At 35.9% G+C, this 19,930-nt stretch overlaps 1 long non-coding RNA gene across 2 annotated transcripts in view; it reads left to right on the forward strand.

Annotated features, from left to right (window-relative positions):
* LOC121077816 overlaps window positions 1-11,588 on the forward strand; it is a 97,335-nt gene extending 85,747 nt beyond the window's left edge. For both annotated transcript variants that reach the window (XR_005824326.1, XR_005824325.1), the window contains one exon: window positions 10,865-11,588. This is a non-coding gene — a long non-coding RNA (uncharacterized LOC121077816). The remainder of the gene's footprint in view (window positions 1-10,864) is intronic.
* The last annotated feature ends 8,342 nt before the right edge of the window (window positions 11,589-19,930 follow it).

Here is a 19,930-nt window from a genome sequence, read left to right on the forward strand (position 1 = left end):
ACTCAAGATATAGAAGTGGAATTCTGAACCCCAGCCTCTTTAGTAACTAAAGCTTAGAAGGCCTGTAGTTTAGGAAACTACTCTCCATGTTCGAAAAGAGAAAAGTCATTAACTTTTCTCTGTCATAAGTGAAAAGTGAGAATCACTTCCAGATTCAGATGGGCTTTTCCTCTTGGGAAGCCAGTTGTCTCCACTGGTGACAGACAGTGTCTGAGATAACTTGACTCTGAAATTAGCATGCATCCTAGCTAAATTTAGTCCTATTTCACTTTCGCTGTGCAAACTAAGTGGACAGAAAACTGTTCAGACCAATAGCAGTGATTGAGTTTATATCTCACACCTTTAATTAGCATGGATGCTGTTTATGACATTGCTGAACACAACTGTTTTGCTTTCAGAGCTCAGTCTGCAATCTCACTTAGGGCTGAAGGTCTCTAACAGATCCAGCACTGAATCAAATGGCTATTCAAGAATATGTATGTTTGCAATGTTATCTTCCTTTATCATGCCTCTTGTTACAACCAAAACAACAAAAAATTAATAAATAAGAGAGCAACTGAGCCTGTAGGCATAAGGTATGAATGAATAAATGGTTGTGAATATGAATTTGGCAATTCCGTATCCTTTGGAAGGATACGACTTTGTTAGAACATCAAAGTTACAATGCAGAAAGAGCATGCTGAAAATATATTTATAGCGTTGCTTTTTATGAGGTTTTAATTTGTTAAAGAGGCAAGTGGTGAATGCTGAGTCATTTATGAATAGGACAATGCTATTGGGTCCAAAAGCTTGTATTTCACAAAGCTATGATACAGATTGGCTTGTTGGCCAGTCTTTACACAGGAAAAGGCCATGGGGAAATTGATGGGAAGGCTGCAAGCAAACTGGAAAAGCTATGAAATATAAACAGTTCTTTGATACTTGCCTGCTCTTTATCTGGGCTTAAAACTAGAGTCTATCTATCTATTTCATTTGTATTAAACTCCTTTAAGCATTTCAAGAGTAATTAGACACAAGGAAGGTAAACTTAGCCTACATTGCCCTTATATATTGTAGTTGAAACCCACATACTATTTTACGGTGATACATTTTTAAAGGCCTATAAAAATACATTTTTGAGTGCTTTTTCCCTCTGAATTCATAGAAATGCTTTATCAGCACTTTTTGGACGTGCATAAAACATTGACATGAAAGCACAATAGGATACTTGCTTATGCCAGCCAAGAAGTACCTTTGTACCACAAGGGATAAAAACAAACAAACCTCCTTTTTTTTTTTTTTTGGTGGTTGCCAGAATTCATTTCTGTAAAGGGAATGTTGCTCTATCAGCCTGGATGCAATCTGAGGTACTGCTGGGCTGGGAATAGCAGAAAGGTGCAATCCTAATATGAATATGAAGTAAGTATCCACTGTAGTTCTAGAGAACGGTTGTTATTCATTATAAATATACCAATAGATGGCTCAAGTTGAATAGTACTTTTTATGCTTTACATATTTATGTAAATATTTATGTAAAACATAAAAAGAGAAAAGCTGCTCTTACTGGAAATATTTATCTGAATTATGGATGCTTATGCTGATTTTACAAGATCATTACGAATAGAAAAACAAAATATTCCCGTAAAGATTCATTTGACTTAGATTTTTTTTTTCCCATAGATTTTGTTTCTGGATATGTTGGCTGAAATTTTTAATTCTAGATTTGCCCTAATTAAGTTGATAAAAAATAGATAAGTTGAAAAGATTCTGAGGTCTGTTTTCTTTTACTAATGTCCATATCACTGAATTTCAATAGCAATATTTTGGAAAGTACAGAGTTTACAAACAGCTGTAGATAAGACAAGAATATTTAGCAATGACTATATGATTGTCAGTTCTAATAACTTAATACTTGTACAAAATAACCAGTCACATGGACTTAATGAATGAAAATAATTTGGAATATTTACAGATACTTTGTAAAAACGACTTAGCCCTGGCAGTTAATACAGGTCTACAGAAAATCTAGCAAGTTACACAAATTGCCCTGAGAGTACACTGGCTCTGATAAAAACTAATAATATAAGTTAATATGAACCTAGATCTTCAACTGAGTCAACTTGGCCCTTGAATCAAATTATCTTTATGAACTTCAGTGGTATAACAAACAAATACAAAAAGTATTTTTGCTGTTATTACTATTATTTTGTGTTAATAACTTTTTGCATTATGGTTAGATCTTGCTTGCATTTTTTTTTTCTGAAATTGCAAAAAAAAAAAAAAAAAAAAGAAAAGTTGAAAAGAGAACACTGATTTAAGAAGCCAGGCAGAGTAAATTCCACAAAGTACATGAACAGACTAACATTTCTTTAGGTTCCTAAAATTCAGGATTTCATGTTATGATCAGAATTTGAAGTAATACTCATCTGAAGTCTTTGTCTTACTATTGTATTTGTCTGTGATCATGTTTAATTTTGCTTTTCATATTTGTCCACATGACATTCACAGTGTTCTTCAATTTAAAAATTCCCAAAGAACTGTAAATCACTACAAATGAAAAACAACTGAATATTTTACATTCTTGGGTGAATAGTACTATATAATTGCAAAGTATTAATTTATTAGTTCTCATTTTGCCTTCTCCACAAAGAAGCAGAATTCCAAACCTGAAGAAGATCATATGGTCTTAATGTTTGGCCTTCTGGCATAATAAAAACTTCATTCTTTATGGCCTGACCTCTGAAAAATAATGCATCTTTAAATAAAACCTGTATTTAACCTTTTATATCTTGGTTAGAAACACTTCCCTTTTGCATATTTTATTCTTTCATGACTGCATGGATTTGAATTTCTCTTTTTAAGCTTTGGGGACTGGAATTATATAGGACTTTTTTGTTATTGCACTTCTTGGCACTTGTGAAAATATATTGAGAGTTTAGAACTGTGCATCCTATGGGACAGAACTTACGAAAGAGCAGCAAGTCACTATTAGAAAATGTCTGCTAGTCCCTGAGGATCTTTTTCTATTACCTACCTCTAAATGAATGACTAACATAATGGATTAGTCTTTTCAACCTCGTTACATAACTAGAAGACTTTATGAACTAGCAGGAACATATTTTGATTTCACTGCTGTCCTTCCTCATCACTACTGCTGAATTTCCAAATGTTTGTGGTACTCAACAGAATCCAGATGAATTCTCCAAATTGTTAGAGGCTAACACTGTTGTTCTGATTCTCTTTTTGCTTGACCTCCATATGTCCCCTGCATAATTCTACCTTTTCCCAGCATCAAATCAGCGACAAGATCAAAAATACATCTAGTCAGATAGCAAAGGTGTTCTCAGCTCAAAAGTGCAACAGGAATTTCAACAAGAAAATGCAAGGCAAAAATTCTAAACATGTACATGCATAAATGAAGATAAATGTATCTCCTTGTCTTAAGGTTTATACCATAAGCTTGGATGTATTGATTTTCGTGAGACTTCTTTATATTGCCCTTCAAAAACTTACCATACAAGCAATGTATATGGGGGATACCTTTCCGAGAGCCCATTTTAAGGAGATAAAAGCTGCAAGGATGTTTGAATACACCCAACAATCTTTTTATTTGCATGTTATATTTATAGCTATCAGGTAACGTTCAAGTAAATGTTTGGATTTGACTTAATTATTATGAATCTCAGTGACAAGTATATTCTATTCTAAATACATAAAATAGCAATAGATGTATTTGAAATGATACAGTTTTGAACTCGGCATTGTGCTTTGATGAGATCTGCTTGCCACAGAAACTGGTGATTTGAGATAGGCTGGGGTAGTTGAATGCTCTGATCTCTACTGTCTGTAGTGCAGGCTAGAGCAAAGTTGTCTTACCTGGAAAATTTTAGTGTGTCCTCTATAGTCAGTTCTGAGGTAATACCTTTGAAATCTTTTTCATGATGTCCTACAGATTAAGCCAAGACTGGTGCCAGTAACCAGGGGCTGTATCAAGTGCTGTATCAGTACTGTATCAAGTAAGTGTTTTTGCCAGCCACAGAGCTGTCAGCTAGCCACTTCTGGCTGCCTTCTTGGTAGCTTAAGTTAGCCGACACCTGGTTTGAACGAGTAAACCGTGGATTGTGATTTTTATGGATTTAAAAAAAAATAATTACTAACTAGTAACTGTTTCTGCTCCTTTTCTGAGAGTACAAACTGATGATGGTATTAGTTACTCCATCTTATTTCTTATTTCTCAGAGCTGAGGAAAATACCTGGTTTATAATGAAGTCATCACAATCCTTTTTGTCATTCTGGTGTGGCACTGGCAGGAGTCAAATATGCTGTTATGAACAAATGTCTTCAAAACCAAGAGTCTGCTTCTGCAGTAGCTGGATAAGAACCACGGACTGTGAACTGTGCTATTCTTTCCATTGTTTAGGTATACAGTTGTTTAATAGAAAACTAAATTATATACATGAGAAAATTGCTTAATGCAAAAACACATCTGCTTTTATAAGAAAATAAATGCCATGGGGACTTCTTGTATTGAACAGTTTCCGTGAGAATTGCTTACTTCTTAATTAATTGGTATGTACGCTATAACAATACCCATTAAAAGCCACAGCATATGCTGCAGAACTGTCTTTCACAGCCTCTAGCCGAAATCTGAGGGGAAATAAATCAGAGGTTAGCCAAAAATTGTGTTCTAGTCACTGAACGAACTCTGCAATTAGAGGTTCAGATATTGACTTAAAAAAGACAAGAAACAGGTGATTTGACATTCAAACTGTACAACAGAAACAAACACAGATGCCATCTTTAGAAAGAAGACAAATCATAGACCAATGGTTGCAGGGGAACATCACTGTACTCTGTGTTATAGCTCAGCAGAGATAAGCAAACTGTGAACTAAACAAATTGCAGCCGGTGTAAGTTATGCTACACAAAGACAGAACAAAGTGAAGATCAAAAGGCATGGGAGTCTGCAAGATTAGAACAACTGAAATTGTTCTCTTTCTTCTCATGGTATCAGTTTTGCTTCATGCAGCACTGAGCAAGATCTGGGCAGTGCTTTCTGGAAAGAGTGTCTCTTTTGGGACAGTGCTCTCATTATCAAATAAGGAGTTCATTTCTTAAAATGACTATACAAAACTAACAGAAGCCTTGTATGTACACATGCATACATATATTGTATGTACATATGAAATAACATATGCTAGCAAAAAACAAATATTAGTTTAAAACATTGAGACAGCATTAAAAGAAATGGTTTGGGGGGGGCTTGTTTTTTTTTTTTTTTTTTTGGTGTATGTGTAGAATCTCTCCCTCCCACTTGGAAAGTATTGCTGACAGCAGTAAATATCTTTTTCTTTAAGAAAAACAGGACATGAGAATAACAGAAATCTTTTAGTCCTTTTATCTGGTTATTTTAAGATAATTTAAATGTAATTCTTGTTTAATCATCACACATTTTAGTGCAATCTGACAGATATTATGGTAGTGGAACAGCCAGTGTACCAGAATAGCTGTGTAATTGAATCTCCTTGCTAGCTGAGCACCTACTTATGACTTCTAAACTCATAACTCTGTCCTCAGAAGAGAACAGGCACGTACAGCTGTCACACAGCAGTTCTATTGAACAGCACAACTGACTTCCATAACAGCAAATGTTGAGTTGGAAATTGTTAGCTTTCAGTTCAAAACTATTGGATATGGTAGACTGGAATTTGCTGGTTGAGTGCCTGGGTCTTGAAGAAGCAGGGTTTCCAGAGGGTGAGCACTTCATGAAAATCTCATGTTGTCAAGAACCTGGTATGTTTATGTGTACTGTCATTAGAAAAAAAACAAAAATTGTATATATCCTAGCACCAGGCAATCCTGGTACTAAGAATCCTGTCAGGAATTCTACATCCAATTTTAGTGGAAAAACATTACAGAAAACAGAAAGTAAAGCAAAAATATTTTTGCAAGTTACTATGCCTCGTTTCAGTCTGTTTTCTATAGATACATAGAAGAGATGCCCATAGACGAGTTGGTGCTAGAAGACTGGAACTTGAATGTAGTAAAACTCTGGGGCCTGTATGAGTATGACACATTTTCAGTACAAGGTCAAAAAGTGTCATTCCACTTAAGTCTGCAGATATGAAAAAAGGGATTAATATAGACCAGTAAACAGAAGCACCTACTTTTATTATCAACATTATTTTAAAAACTTTACTGTGATCAATAGGAAGTGTAATAGATCAACATTATCTGAAAATCATCTACTGAGATATGATGATAGAGGCTATTATATTAAAAGAACTTAAGCATCTGAATGTGCAGACAGGCATTCACTGTGATTTTCAGATGTGTTCCTGTAGCATTTATCTGTATGTTTAAATGCCTAATACTTTTAAAAATCTAGCCTTTCATATGTAACTTCAGGGATAGCAAATCTCTCGGAAAAAATTGCTGCTTTCTGGAAAAAAAAAAAAAAAAGGGAAGAGCCAGCCTGGTAATTTCTACTGTCACTTCCCTGTAGTTCTCTTTTTAACCTGTGTTGTCTTCAATTAGGAATTGTTTTGATTACGTAAAAGATAACAGGTTGCTGTACTCACAAGGTTTGAGCATGGTGTTCCTTGGAATCAGCACACAATCATGTGGCTGTAGACACAGATATCATTATATTCAATATTAAAAGCAGAGGGGAAAGATTTTTCTCCAGACAAAGATATCAGCTTCAGGAAATAAGGCATTTATTTAAGGGTCTTCTGACTCTCGTACTAGTTACTACAGACCATGTTTGATTGAAGTGATACAGGCAGCCAGCTGCAGTGTGTCTTGACAAAATAATGGGATCACTAAGCTACTTCAGAGCCTTGTCCCATCAGACCATTACAACCACTGAAGTGGATCAAGTGGTTACATAAGACATTAGAACTAATGGAGTGATTTTATTTGTACTTGAGCAAATCCACCATTGCCTGCCCTTTGACTGACTGGGTAAATATCTGGGTAACCTTAAAGGATAAGACATTTTTCTAGCCCTAAAAAAGTCAAGTACGTCTATCTTTTGCTCATATTTTAAGAGCCAGGTCAATTCTTGTTTCTTATGCTTAATTCTGTCTTTTGAGCAAAGAGAAAGATAGCTGTTTATAAATTCTTTAAGTTCTAGTGAGTGGGGAAGACACTTGCAGAGGCAGCCTGAGAGATCGTATTTTCATTTTCCAGAAATAGGCATGGGGCTGGCACTCAAGACAGAATTCTGTGCATTTTTGAAACAAGTAGCAAATTGGACCTTAGGAGAATGATAAGCAGGTGGCTGAAGGACACCCACTCTAAATCCAAAATGAAATGGGAAGGGAGACCAATGCTAGTCTTTTTTATTTACAGTTCTTTTCAAACTTTACAGTCACCCACTAAATTCAGAAATGATTTTTCCATGATATTGTTATAAAGATTGTGTCTGTATTAAAACAGAAATCCCAAAAGGTTCTTGGTGAAAGCCTTCTTTGGATCATGATGTTTCGGACAATCACCTACACAACTGGGGTGCACAGTAGATGGAGCCAGAGTTTTCTTGAAGGGCATACAGGGATAACACAAGAGGTAATAGGCGTGTTAAAAAAAATGCAAATTGCAAGCAGATATAAGAAAATACTTTTTTACTGTAACTGTGGTCAAATATTGGAATGGGGCTGACACAAGCTGTGAAATCTCCATGCTTGGCTGAAGTCATAGCTTGACTGGACATGGCCCTGAGGAGCCTGAACTAAGTGGAACCACCTCAGGCAGGAGATGATCCCCAGGGTCCCTTATAACCTACGGAGTTCAGGGACAACTGTTCCACTTCAAGTAGACACTCTGGGCCACATCCTGATGTTAGTCTGTATATTTACAGAGTTTAGAAAGAAACGAAGAAGGAAGTAGTGTTGGCAGTGACATAGAACTTCTCTTGGGCCTAAATTAATTTTCATTTCTAAATGAACAGTTCTTGTCACTGCTTGTTGGAACAATGCTTTTTTGGGGTATTGAGAAGAATTGTTACTCTATTCTGTAATACTACACGCTTGAGACAAAAACTACTTTTCATCACAGATTGTTGGGAATTGGATGTAGATGGATGATTTTGCGTTTGTTTGTTATACAAATTTCTGTGCTACAGCCTTTTAATGTTAACCCACAAGTATTAAGGGCACAATGTTTATTACTTTCTAAGATCTATAAAGTGATTGTGAAAAGATACAGTAAACATTCTCTGAAGTAAAGCTTGTTGATATCTCATTAGAATGAAAAATATAACTTTTGGCTAGGGAAGTTTGCCAATTACATATAGCCCTTGAAGGTGTTTTGAAGCTTGATTTGGGCCATAAACCTAATTTTGACTTTTGACATTGAAATTCAGTCAGATGAGCAGTTTCTAAATGGCAGACATTAATGTCTAACAGCATGCATTGAAAAAAGGTTTTATTGGCCTAACTCCTCTACAAATGTGTTGTGGAATAAGTTTGCCTTCAAGAGGAGCATGTGGATATCTTGTACAGGTGACAAATACTTTGGAAAATGACATTAATCAGCTGAAGACGTTCGCTTCTGGTCTTAAACTCCTTGGTCTGGAACAGGCTACATTGGAAATCACTCAGACTGAAGTGTTGAACTGATAGAGAGTTGTGTGAACACAGTTACTGTACTGTGCAAATCTTTCAACATCCATCATTTAAAGCATCAGCATAAATTTATTTTCTATTAAGCTGTTCTTTTGTTAAAGAGTGGCCAGTTCCCAGAGTGATTTTAGAAAGTAGGACAGCCGATGAATATACATTTTTAAAAGCCTCCAGCCAGTGTCAAACAGTTGAAGAACTAGAGCTAGTCCTTTTTATCACAAGGATAACTGCTAAGACTGATATTCCTTATTTGACACAATGTAATCCGTGCATGCACTGAGAAGAATGTTGAATTCTTAAAGTCAGTTGTTTCTTTACATTTAAGTATGTTAGTGATGTTGATTAGGTGTCAAAGCTTGGACAGTTTGTTCTCTAATACCCTGAACTTGGCAACATTTCTCCTAGAGAGTGGCATTTCATCTTATTTCATTGTTTAGACAGCGAAAGCAGAAGAAAAATCTTAACCTTTTAAAAATAAATTTTAATAACATTCTGAAATTTGCAAAAGGCCATCAGACCCTGCACCTGCTGTGTTGACCTCTGCTGACCCTTTCTGACAGAGGAGAATGCACTTATGCTATGAAAAAGAACATACACCATTAAATAATTTAAGTGGGTAAATTTATTATTCTAAAAAAGGCAGCTTTGGCCCCTTGTCCCAAAATGAAACCAAAGCAGCAAATCGGCATAACTGGAGGTAAAAGTAAAGGAAAAGTAAAATGATCATCTTTCTAGAAGGTAGCAAGCCTCCTCCTTGTTGCTCTGTACTGGTGCAGCTTTACCAACTTGGATAGGGTAATGCCAGTTTTTTTACCAGCTGAGAAGCTGGCTTGGTAATGGAATACAATGAATCATCAGTTCCAGCCTCTCTCTGAACATAGGAAGATTCCTTCAAGTGCCTAAACACACAGAGACTTCCTTCATTACACACATCTAAGAAACAGTTTGTGTTTGGGTTACCATTCAGGGCTTGATGATCATACTCCGTTCTCAGGCAACTGGATTATGTTTCCTGTGGTCTGTAATAGGCCTTGTCTCTGCAGCCATGAAATAGCCAAAGTAGACTAAGAACTGTGAGATAAGGGCAAATGATGTAGAAATTGCTTGTATCATTTTTCATATTTCTTGTAAATTAATATGTTAAGTTGTTAAACCATTAGACTAAGACGACCTCAAAGCTTCTTTCTAGTGAAAGTATTTTGATTTACATACCAACTGTCTCTCAGAGCAGTAGCTATGTATTTATCAATGATTCCTCAGGCTGAAACATATATATATATATATTTCATATTTGGATACTGTTTGCTTTTAATCCAAGTAAGTGAAAATAGGGTATTAAGTGGAAAACAGTACTACCCAGGGATAATAAATGCTTTTAAACAGCAGAATGTGTATTAGCAGCAACTTCTTCAAATCATTTTACACATTTCATATGTGCAGACATTGTTCCTTTATTTTTATTTTAATTTAATTTAATTTTTATTTTATTTTATTATTTTTTACTTTATTTTACTATTTTATTTTATTCCAGGCACAGAATGTAGGAATACAGATTTTGAACTAGTGTATGAGTGTGCTTACAGATGCAGATGGTCTGTAACTAATTTTAAGCTGCATTCTCCATTCAGATTAATAGATTCTAATGTTAGAATCTTCACAATACATGAAGAATTGCCCTGAGAAGAAAAAAATATTTATAAAGATGTCAATCTCCTTTGAATAGAAAACTGCAAATGCATTATCTTTTCTCCTTACTGGTACCAACATGCTATGAAACAAGACTTTGTAATACTTATGCCACCAATCTGTATGTCACTGAACACCTGTTTTTTACATGGTCTATTTGAAGATTAATTGCCTATTTTGCAGCAAAAGCTTTTTGTCGGGAAAACCCAGTTATGACAGTGCTTTTCTAGATCATTACCCCTAATGTAACTATATATACAACATGATGATTATTGACTAACCACATTTTAAAATTGCCATTTACAAGTAAGAGAAAAAAAAAAGGCAATTATTCTATATTCACTGTCATGACTCTACAGTTGACTGCTGAGGAAGTGTCTTTGTCTTTAATTCACACTTGTTAGAGCTAAAGTACAAGTTCTAAGAAAGATATGATGCAAGCTAAACAAAAAAATCATAACTGCTGCACGTTCCCCCCCCCACCAAAAACAAAAAAAAAAACAAAAAAAACTAGGTGCAAAAACAGGCAAATGATGATGATGATAATGATGATGATGATTATTATTTTGCAGAAGCGACTTATCTGTAGAAGTGATACCTTGGTTGCAGTACTCTTCATCACTCAGAATGGTTTTTCAGTACTAGAAGTATGAGAAGATGATGACACTAAGATGAGAACTGAAGATATATTTGATCAGAAAAAAATATGAAGATTTCAGAGCTTACAAAACATATGCGATGATTTTCTTGGCCCCATCCACAAAACCATTTCCCACTGGAAAACTTCTGCAACCTTAATGAACTCCAGAAGCAGTAGTTGTGTGTGCGTTTACAAAAATCTTAACGTGTGAGCAACTTGTCAGAATGGTGTCCACCTGAATTCAGGGATCTGTACAGCTTTGCAAACCTGAGAAGCACCAAATGGGAGAAGGGCATGTGAAGTATTTTTATTTGTGTACATCTAGCTGAAAGGTTTATTTATTCTTGTATTTAGGCCAAACACAAGAGAAGCGAGCCTATCTTACCTGATATGTACTATATTAGTGTGATCACTGTGCTGGAAATGACCAATTTTCTTTTGCAATATTATTCCCATGGTCAGCTGCCAAAAAAAAAATGTTAAAATTTTGCCATATTTTCTGCTCAAATTTTTGTAATATCTATATTGCATATATGTAACTGCAGTATATAAGTTGGTGACAATGGCTTTTTGTATATGATGTGATATATATGTTAAACATCTTGGATAAGTAAGTTGTTGGCCTCCGTATTTAATAAAAGCATACAAATACTGAAGTTTGTAGTTTTCTTCTCAGTGTTCAGGCCTAGATAATTATATAACATTACACATCGCCAGTAGAGCACTTTTATAAATGGCTAGAACTCAACCAAATGGATCCTGGTTTAAAAAAAAAAAGTATGTATTTGCCCCTACTCGTCAAAAGGACAGTTTCAGTACAGGTTGTGTTTTTACTGTGTGGTGGGCGAGCTTGGCCTACGGCCTACAGCCTGAGAACACCCAGCCAGTTCAGCAGTAGGGCACAGGACTCTTAATTTTGGGGTTTCTCCTCATGGAAGCTCTCCATGGGCTGCAGGGGAATCTCTGCTCCTGTGTCCGGAGCATGTCCTCCCCGCTTTTTCTCTCAGCAGTATGGCAGGGCTGCTCCTCACACCTTGTTTTTCTCTCTCCTCAGTGTCATGTAGCACTGTGCTCTCTCTGAGGAGATTTTCACAGTGGCACCACCAGTGTCACAGATGGGCTCAGCTGGGCCCTGTAGTGGGGCCCTCAGAACCTTCCAGAACCTTCTGGAAGGGGCAGTGCAGGGCCCGCCCAAGCCTGGCCTCTCCTCATGGTAGCGCCTGCAGCTCCACTGCCACCACCTGGGCGCTGATGCCCCACACGTGCTGACAGGAATTCAGTTAAAAAGTTAAAAAGAATTAGATGCCAACATTCCTTGTGTTGGCAGGAGAGTAGAATCAAAGTCTCAGGTAGCTTGTTGTTGTCCTGTGCTATTTATTAAATCTAGTTTCATAACTGAGACAATTTCACAGTAAAGCACAAGCATAGTTTTACAATCCAGCGTATACCTTAAATTAAGTTTCATTTCATAAAAACAAAGTCTATTTAAACTCCTTTTCTGAGCATTGTAGAAGTTTCATTGTGCCTAATGGGTGAAGAAAAACCTTCACTTGTTTGTTATGAAAGATTTAGTTCAAGCTGGATACTTTTAAAAACCTCTTTCCATGTTTGTCTTCCTGACCTTAAGATACTTAGTCATTTATATTAAATGAACTTTGCTGCGGACTTCTGTTTCAAAGTAGCACTACAGTGTTAAACTGTGAATATGAAAGATTATCATCTTGGCTACTACATGATATTGCAATTAAAGACCTCTTCAGCCATTAGTTGCTTTTTCTTACCAAATGGAAACAGAGGCTGTTAATTCCTCAAATCTCTTCTGCCATGTTCTTTCTCTAGTGCTACATTAAATCAGAAGCATGGCAGGAAAAGTTATCCCCACAGGCCTGGTTTGGAGGTTGGGCTCAACTTCAAGGAAGTTCCAAAATTGTGGGAAAAGTTTTGATTAAATTTGGGCCATTATTCAGAATGACAATTTTTTTTTGCATGCATAACTTTCAAAGCGGATCAATAATGGAGAAACCAAGAATTGTTAATACATGTAGGTTGAACTCCTAGTTTTCCACGTGGCATTTTTGAAACTGTGAACCTGTGTTAATCTGGAGCCTAGTTTCCTTTCACACGTGGTCTGTCTCAAACCATAGTATCATTTAGGTTGGATAAGGCCTTCAGGATCATCAAGGCCAACCTTCAACCTGACCTAACGAGCCCCATGACTAAACCATGTCCTTTAGTGCCACATCCACGTGTCTCTTATATAGGTGTTTAAAAGATAATTGACTCTCTCAGAGCACATTTCACCACAGAACTTAAATGCCTGACAGTGATGCAGATGAGAAAAAGCTTGTCAAGTGTGCAAATCAAAAGAGTTTGGGAAAGAGACTGGCAAAAATTCACATCCTGTACTCCATTCCAGTGCTTTACAGTTATTCATGTGTGTGCATAAGATTAGACCTCCAGAATGACACTCTTGGGACGGGAAGGACTGTTAGAAATATTGAGTTGCCTAAAAATTTCATAGGTACACAAAGACAACAGACTCTATCTATGACATCTTAATAGCTAGCTAAATACCTAATTTCTCACTAGAATATTATGAAATGTTGTTCCACATTGAACACCTAGATGGCAGCTTTGAACTGAAGTACCTTGCTAAGTCTAACCTTTAGTCTACAGTTTCTTGGTGGTTTCTCTGCTTCTGGTGAAGTTCATTTGCGCAAAAGAAAATGTAAGATTTACAGAGTCACAAGCAGAACAAAAATTACATGGTTAGAACATTTGTCCAAGCTGCCTAAACAGAAGATGCTGCTTCTTACACTTCTTTCTATTTAAGAATCAATGGACAATGTATAAAAATAGACACTTTATTGGGGAGGAAAACTGGAGGACACAAAACTCATAAAAAGAAAAAAAAGAAAGCCTTAACGCTTAAGTTACAATCATGTTCCTTTGCGCAGTCTCCATCTCAAACCCAGTCAGCTTTGAATTATTTCAAAATGACACAGTTTTAATGAGGTATTTCTTCTTTCACCTCTACCATCTTATGAAAAGAGGCCATAGGATTCAGGTTAGGACAGTCTGCTGAGTAGAACTCCTAGCACCTGAGGCAGAGGAAAAATGCCAGAAGCAAGTCTCTCCTTTTCTGCTTAAGTCTCATGTGTATGAACTAGATGTCAAACATTTCCAATAAACATTGACTATACCCCCCTCTTCAAGGTAGAGTACTAGACTCATTAGAAGCGAAGTTTAACGGTTCCAGCACAGGGAACAGCCTTGTAGGACTTTTTGAAATTACAGTGTTTGACATAAGGCCCCTGTTTTTCTTGAGTCAATTCTTAAATCTTGCTTCCAGGATGTAGGCTACCTCCTCTCTCTGAAAGAGTGAGGGCCAATGAAAACATGACAATTTATTTAAATAGAAGGGGCTGGGTTTGATAGGTGATGCAGCTGGAAGTGTGATAGATAATAAATGTAATTATGCTCAAACTCCTATTGGGCTGGCAATTAATATATAAAAAGAAAAGGGTAGTTTTTTTTTTTTTAATTATTATTATTTTTACTTTTTTATTTGTTTTGAGGGAGAAGCTTCACCGAACATAAGCGCTAATGTTAGTTTGTAGAAGGACAGGAATTTGGCAGGTGAGGGCTTTGTCTTTACAGCTGAGAAAGAAAAAGTCACTGTTATTTCACATTTTCTATTTGCTTTGTTTGTTGCTAAAGAAACAAACAAAAAAAAGTGAACTTAAAAATTCACCAGTAAGGGGAGGAGGGAGGGTAAGAATTTCTTCTCTGAAAAGTAGAGTTCACTGTCAATTGGGCTTCAAAATGCTAAGTGTGAAGAAAGAAGAAAAAAAGAAGCCGAATTTGTTATGGCTATACACCTGGTAGAGCTTTAACCCTTCACTTAGTAAATCAGAATAGACGAATAGACCTAGTAGTTTCTACTGCGTAAAATTAAATTATTTAGAGTTTTTTTTTTTTTTTTTTTTTTTTTTTTTTTTTTTGTTCAGGATATGTGATCAAGGCAATGGGCTAAGTTCTCTGTGGTCTTACAGTAGGGTTCTTTTAGATGTACTCCGCTGATTGAGGGGAATTATGAAGCCCTTTACAATGGGGTCTGGTCTTACTATATCACAGATCCATGGACTCTTGATTAAGAATAATTAGTATAGTTATAGAATAATTAGTAGCTGTTAATAAGAAATATGTGGGAAAAATATCTAGTGGCTTTTACAGGTAGAGTACTGCTATTGTTTATAAAAGAAAAATGTTTTAATATATCTCTTGCTTTTTATAAATGCTTCTAGGTCCTCTTAAAATAACTAAGGGCATATAGGAGGAAAATACTCTTTCCTCATTTTGCTGAAAGTCTTGCTGTTTCATGTGAGATAATTGAAGAGTGCTGTCGTGTTTTCTAAAGTCAAGATGATAAATGTTTTTTGAAATAGTGATCACGGAATAACAGGCACATGAACAGTTTCACTTAGGTAAATGCTTACTTTTCAGGTAGATTACACAGATTATTTTTTTTTAACAGTAGTACAAATATATGAATTGGTCGGAAAGTAATTTAAAATATAGTCATTCTGATATTTTATTTTAAATATTTCATACTGGGATACAGCTTTTGTCCTATCTTGGCAACTGCACTCTCTTCAGCTTCTGGAGATTTACAAGATATGACCCAATACAAATATTTTATGAACTTCTACACATGAAATGATTCAGGCTAAATCACATTTCCTTTTGTTTAATTTCAATGTTATGAGCACATTGGCTGTAAAGCCCCTCAAACGGTCTATTATAGCACAACGATGAATGAGAACGTTTATGAAAGCTTCAGTTAGCTGCCGTGTTCATAAAGTGCTTCAAAGCAAATGGAAGTAACCTACATAGCAAAACACTAGTTCAGCTACCAAAGTTGTACTCACGATAAAACAAACAAACAAAAAAAAAGATTTTTAAAGCCAGAATAGAAATTCCTTTAAAAATAATTTTTAAAGGATGATTTAGGTGGTAAAAAAGGGTACATCTGGTTTTGAACTAGCTTATTTGTAATCTACTGTAAGGAGATGAGTAGCAGCTAGATCACCTGAGGTATTTATGTAACTTTTATGGAAAGGTTTATATAAATACTAGCTTTCTAAACTGAAATGTGTGAATACTGACAAAGCAAATATGGGTTCACGTATGTTAAGATTTATGCTGGTTACAAAAAATTACGTATGTCACGATCTGCTAGTGTGCCTTGCAGTGTCCATACTCAGAGTGTTTATAGGTAATAAGTAATTTGCAGGTTCACTTCAGAATAGACAGCAATGACCTTGTGGTTCTTGAAAGCAAAGGAAAATGGGTGAAGAAAGTGCTGAGATAACTCACCAGAGATAGACACATCTCTGCAAGTATTGTTGTTGGTTTACGAAGTGTTCCCTTGTTCTTCATTGTTGGAGGGAAAAATGTGGGGATGTTGATAACAGTTGGTCTCTCTTCTCAAATCCCCACGTCACCTTATTTTTTTTTAATTCTGGATTTTGTGTTCTGAAAATATGCTCTTTTAGAAAGCATTGTTCTTTCTAATGTATTGTACAATTTGCAAATAACTTAAATGACTCTAATCTAAGGAATAAAAGAAGTGAACAGGCAAGGTGCTTGCTTTTCCAGTAGTTCATGATTGAAATGAAATATTTTTTCTCAAATAGTGATCTTAGAAATTAAACTGTTTTTATACTGGCGCATAGCATGATGTTAAAGGATGTTATATTGCTAAAGGACGTTAAATTGTTGGTCTTTAATATTATTGGTGATAACTGACTCAGAAGAGTATTTCTTTTTGCTTCTTTGGGGTTTAAGCATTGGTTTCTGGCGTTTTGCATTTGTGTTGTTTCTTTAAATATTTTGCAAAATCTTTTAACTGCACAAAATCTCTCATGGTGTTTTAGAAGGAGGAGCATGGTAGAAAATTTATAAGGCAAGTAAATTATGCGTATTGTAAAGTGAAAGAAGAACTATGCGTGCTATCATTAGTAGCATTAACACCTTGAATTTTTCAGCAAAGGCTTGAATCTTCTGAAAATGAAGACAGAAAAGCTGAGCTTCACTGATTTCTACAAAGAGCTTTGCAGACAATGTCAAACAATACTTCTGTGATAGCTAGCTGTTTGATTCTGTCATTCATTTCTCATTCTCTGTGGAGGTAAATTTGACAGCTTAGCTGTTCTCATTAGTGGAAAGTCTCTAAAAAAATCCGTAACCATATGTAGTTTTCTATCTTGTCCTTGGTCATCTCTTGCTCTAGTTTATTCAAGTGTTTGTTAGAACTTTTTTCTTAGTCTCTAACACGTTGTATACGCAAGTTCCTAATACATGAACAAGGTTTATTTCACTAGTTGCTATTAGTCCTGAATACCAGTTTGATATAGAATTTAGAGTCAATCTAAACCATCTCTGTGTTGATAAAAGCAAATTCTAAGATATGATCTTCCATACCTTTAAAGATTATTTTGCTAATCTGTCCATTCCTATACATTTCTAAATAGTATCTAAACCCATCTAACTAGAGCATGGTTGTTGGAAAGGCATGTATACCCAAATGAGTCTTAACTATATATCCCAATTGTTATGGAAAGGCAGGGGAGAGAGAATTGAGATTTGCATGGCTAACAAATGTAGTGCTCTGGACACAAAAGGGGAAGGGAATTCCAACATGGAAGGCTTTTCAGAGTACCCCAAACCAACTCTCCCGATGTGTCTGTATTAGATGTCATGTATTTGGTTGAAATGGCAAAAATGTTTTGCCAGACTTCATTCATCACATTATAAATGACCCAAGTCAAATATTTGTGTTACCTGAGTCTCAGTTGAGTTGGATCTGGTAGAATTTGTTCAAAAGAGTTTTAAAACGTTTCATTCCGGCTGGATAGCTAGCAAATCTTGTTGCTACCATCTTGCCTGTATTTCTGTTGCAAAAGTACATCTTACAGTGAACTGACAAAAGTTTTTTCCCCAAGCGTCTGTCAGATCATTAACTAGGTACATCTTTTCAATTAGTGGTGTATACATTAGAGCACGTTAATTGTTATCAGGATCTTGTTGCTTACATGGACTGGGCTGTATGATGACTAATTTAGTTTTAGCTGAAATATTAGAATAAAAATCACATAGAATCAAGTATGTTTGACAAGCATACATTAATGCAGTAGGAATTTTGTCTGAGTCTCATCATATATATATATGGAATTCATTGATTACAGCTGCTACCTTTTGATTATGTGAGGCTAACGGTAGGCAGCTTCTTTATGACCTGACACTTGGATTATCAGGGCCTTAAGAATAAATAGCAAATCTGCGGAATTTCATGCAAAATGGGATACGGTGTTGTGTTCATCTCAAATTAAGTCTGCATAAATGACTGGAAATTCTCAACTGACATTGCTGTTTGTGGCAACACATTCTTCGGGTATAGCTACAGAAGGGCCTTTAAATGTAAGCCCTCACTTTTTCTCCTGTAAAAGCCCTTAGTTGACTGTATTTTATAGATTGAATCAGAAACATTATCTGCAAGGGACAGAACCACTGTAGTTGGATTAAAATGAGTTGATTGGTAGGAAAATTGCTTCTCGTTGTATACCTATCACCTGTTCTTCCCTGCCCCCTCTCCCTTCCCAAAGTGCCCAGTGGATTGAGATTTATTTTTTTTAACTTGACCCCTTGCAGTGTGAATCCTAAATTGCGTCCTTAAAAAATAAAAACCTTTCAGCAATTGCTCGAACTTTGTTGCTTCATCCACAAACCAAATGTCAGCAACTTTTTCAGAGGAGACAGGCGCCTTAATATAATGAGACACTTGCTGCATGCTTCTGCTTTAAGTGACATTGAACTGCTGAGATATTGGCAAGTCTGTCCAGTAGACACTCAGCTCGTCTTTCTCTGATGGTTCTAGTTCACTTCACTTATGCTGACTCCTCTATTTCCTTTTGTCATTTGAGAATCTCCTATTCAATGAAAACCTCCTTTTGAGACTAATTAAAACCAGAGAGATTATTTGAAGCAAAAATGCTATAAAGAATTGCTCTTTCATTCATAATGTGAGAATATGGTGATTATCAAGGATTTACATTAAGATCAGCTGCAAAAAGAAATTCAGAACGTATAGTTGTGTAGTTGTGGTGTTTAAGAACTGTACATGTTGAGAATATCTTTCTTATTATTCCTGCTACTGCTTTTGTTTACGTATATCATTCCATACACTTAATTGCTGCTGCTGTGGAAGAGTAATTAATGAGTGCCTGGTGATTTTAAGTCTGAAATAAACCCTTTCTCATTTCTTAAACTAATTCAGTATACAGTAATATTTGAATTATTTCCAGTCAGATTCTGGGATGTTGTTGATTTCATTATACTGCATGCTGTAGATGAGCAGACTGCAGGTGTGGTCAGGACAGACTATCTAGATATGATATATAACATGAACCTTTTTGTATTGTCTGAGCACGTCGTAACCTCAGTTTGTCTTGCAAATCCTGGATGTTATTTTAATCTTGCTTTATACATAAGAACCTATGGCAAGAATTATCAAAGGTCACACAAGACCATGAAGGTAGACTATGCTCATCTTTCTTATATTGTAGAGCAAACTGCTTTAACTCCATTAGTTCTGCTCCAAAGGTAAAGCTCCCTGTAACAGTAAGCCAAGAGTTCGACAGTTCTTGTGTAGGTCTTCCTGCATCAAATTGTCATATTTGGTTTGTTCAAATGTTTATTTCCACAAGGTTTGCAGCACAGTGCTTTTCGCTGGCTGTTAGTTTAAAACTAGTTGTTCTTTTTGACAGTGTTCCACCAGCACTTGTTCTTTCAGAGTGCAAGACAGCTTGTATATTCTTTCTGAGAAGGGATTTTATCAATATGCTGCTCTTGAACATGCCTACAGCTATACTGCTATATGTGCTAGCTAGTATTTCTTAGCAGGAAGAAAACTTATGTGAGGCTCATTGGGGTTTCT

This window comes from Cygnus olor, chromosome 14 (assembly GCF_009769625.2).
Source record: "Cygnus olor isolate bCygOlo1 chromosome 14, bCygOlo1.pri.v2, whole genome shotgun sequence".
Classification (NCBI taxonomy): Eukaryota; Metazoa; Chordata; class Aves; order Anseriformes; family Anatidae; genus Cygnus; species Cygnus olor.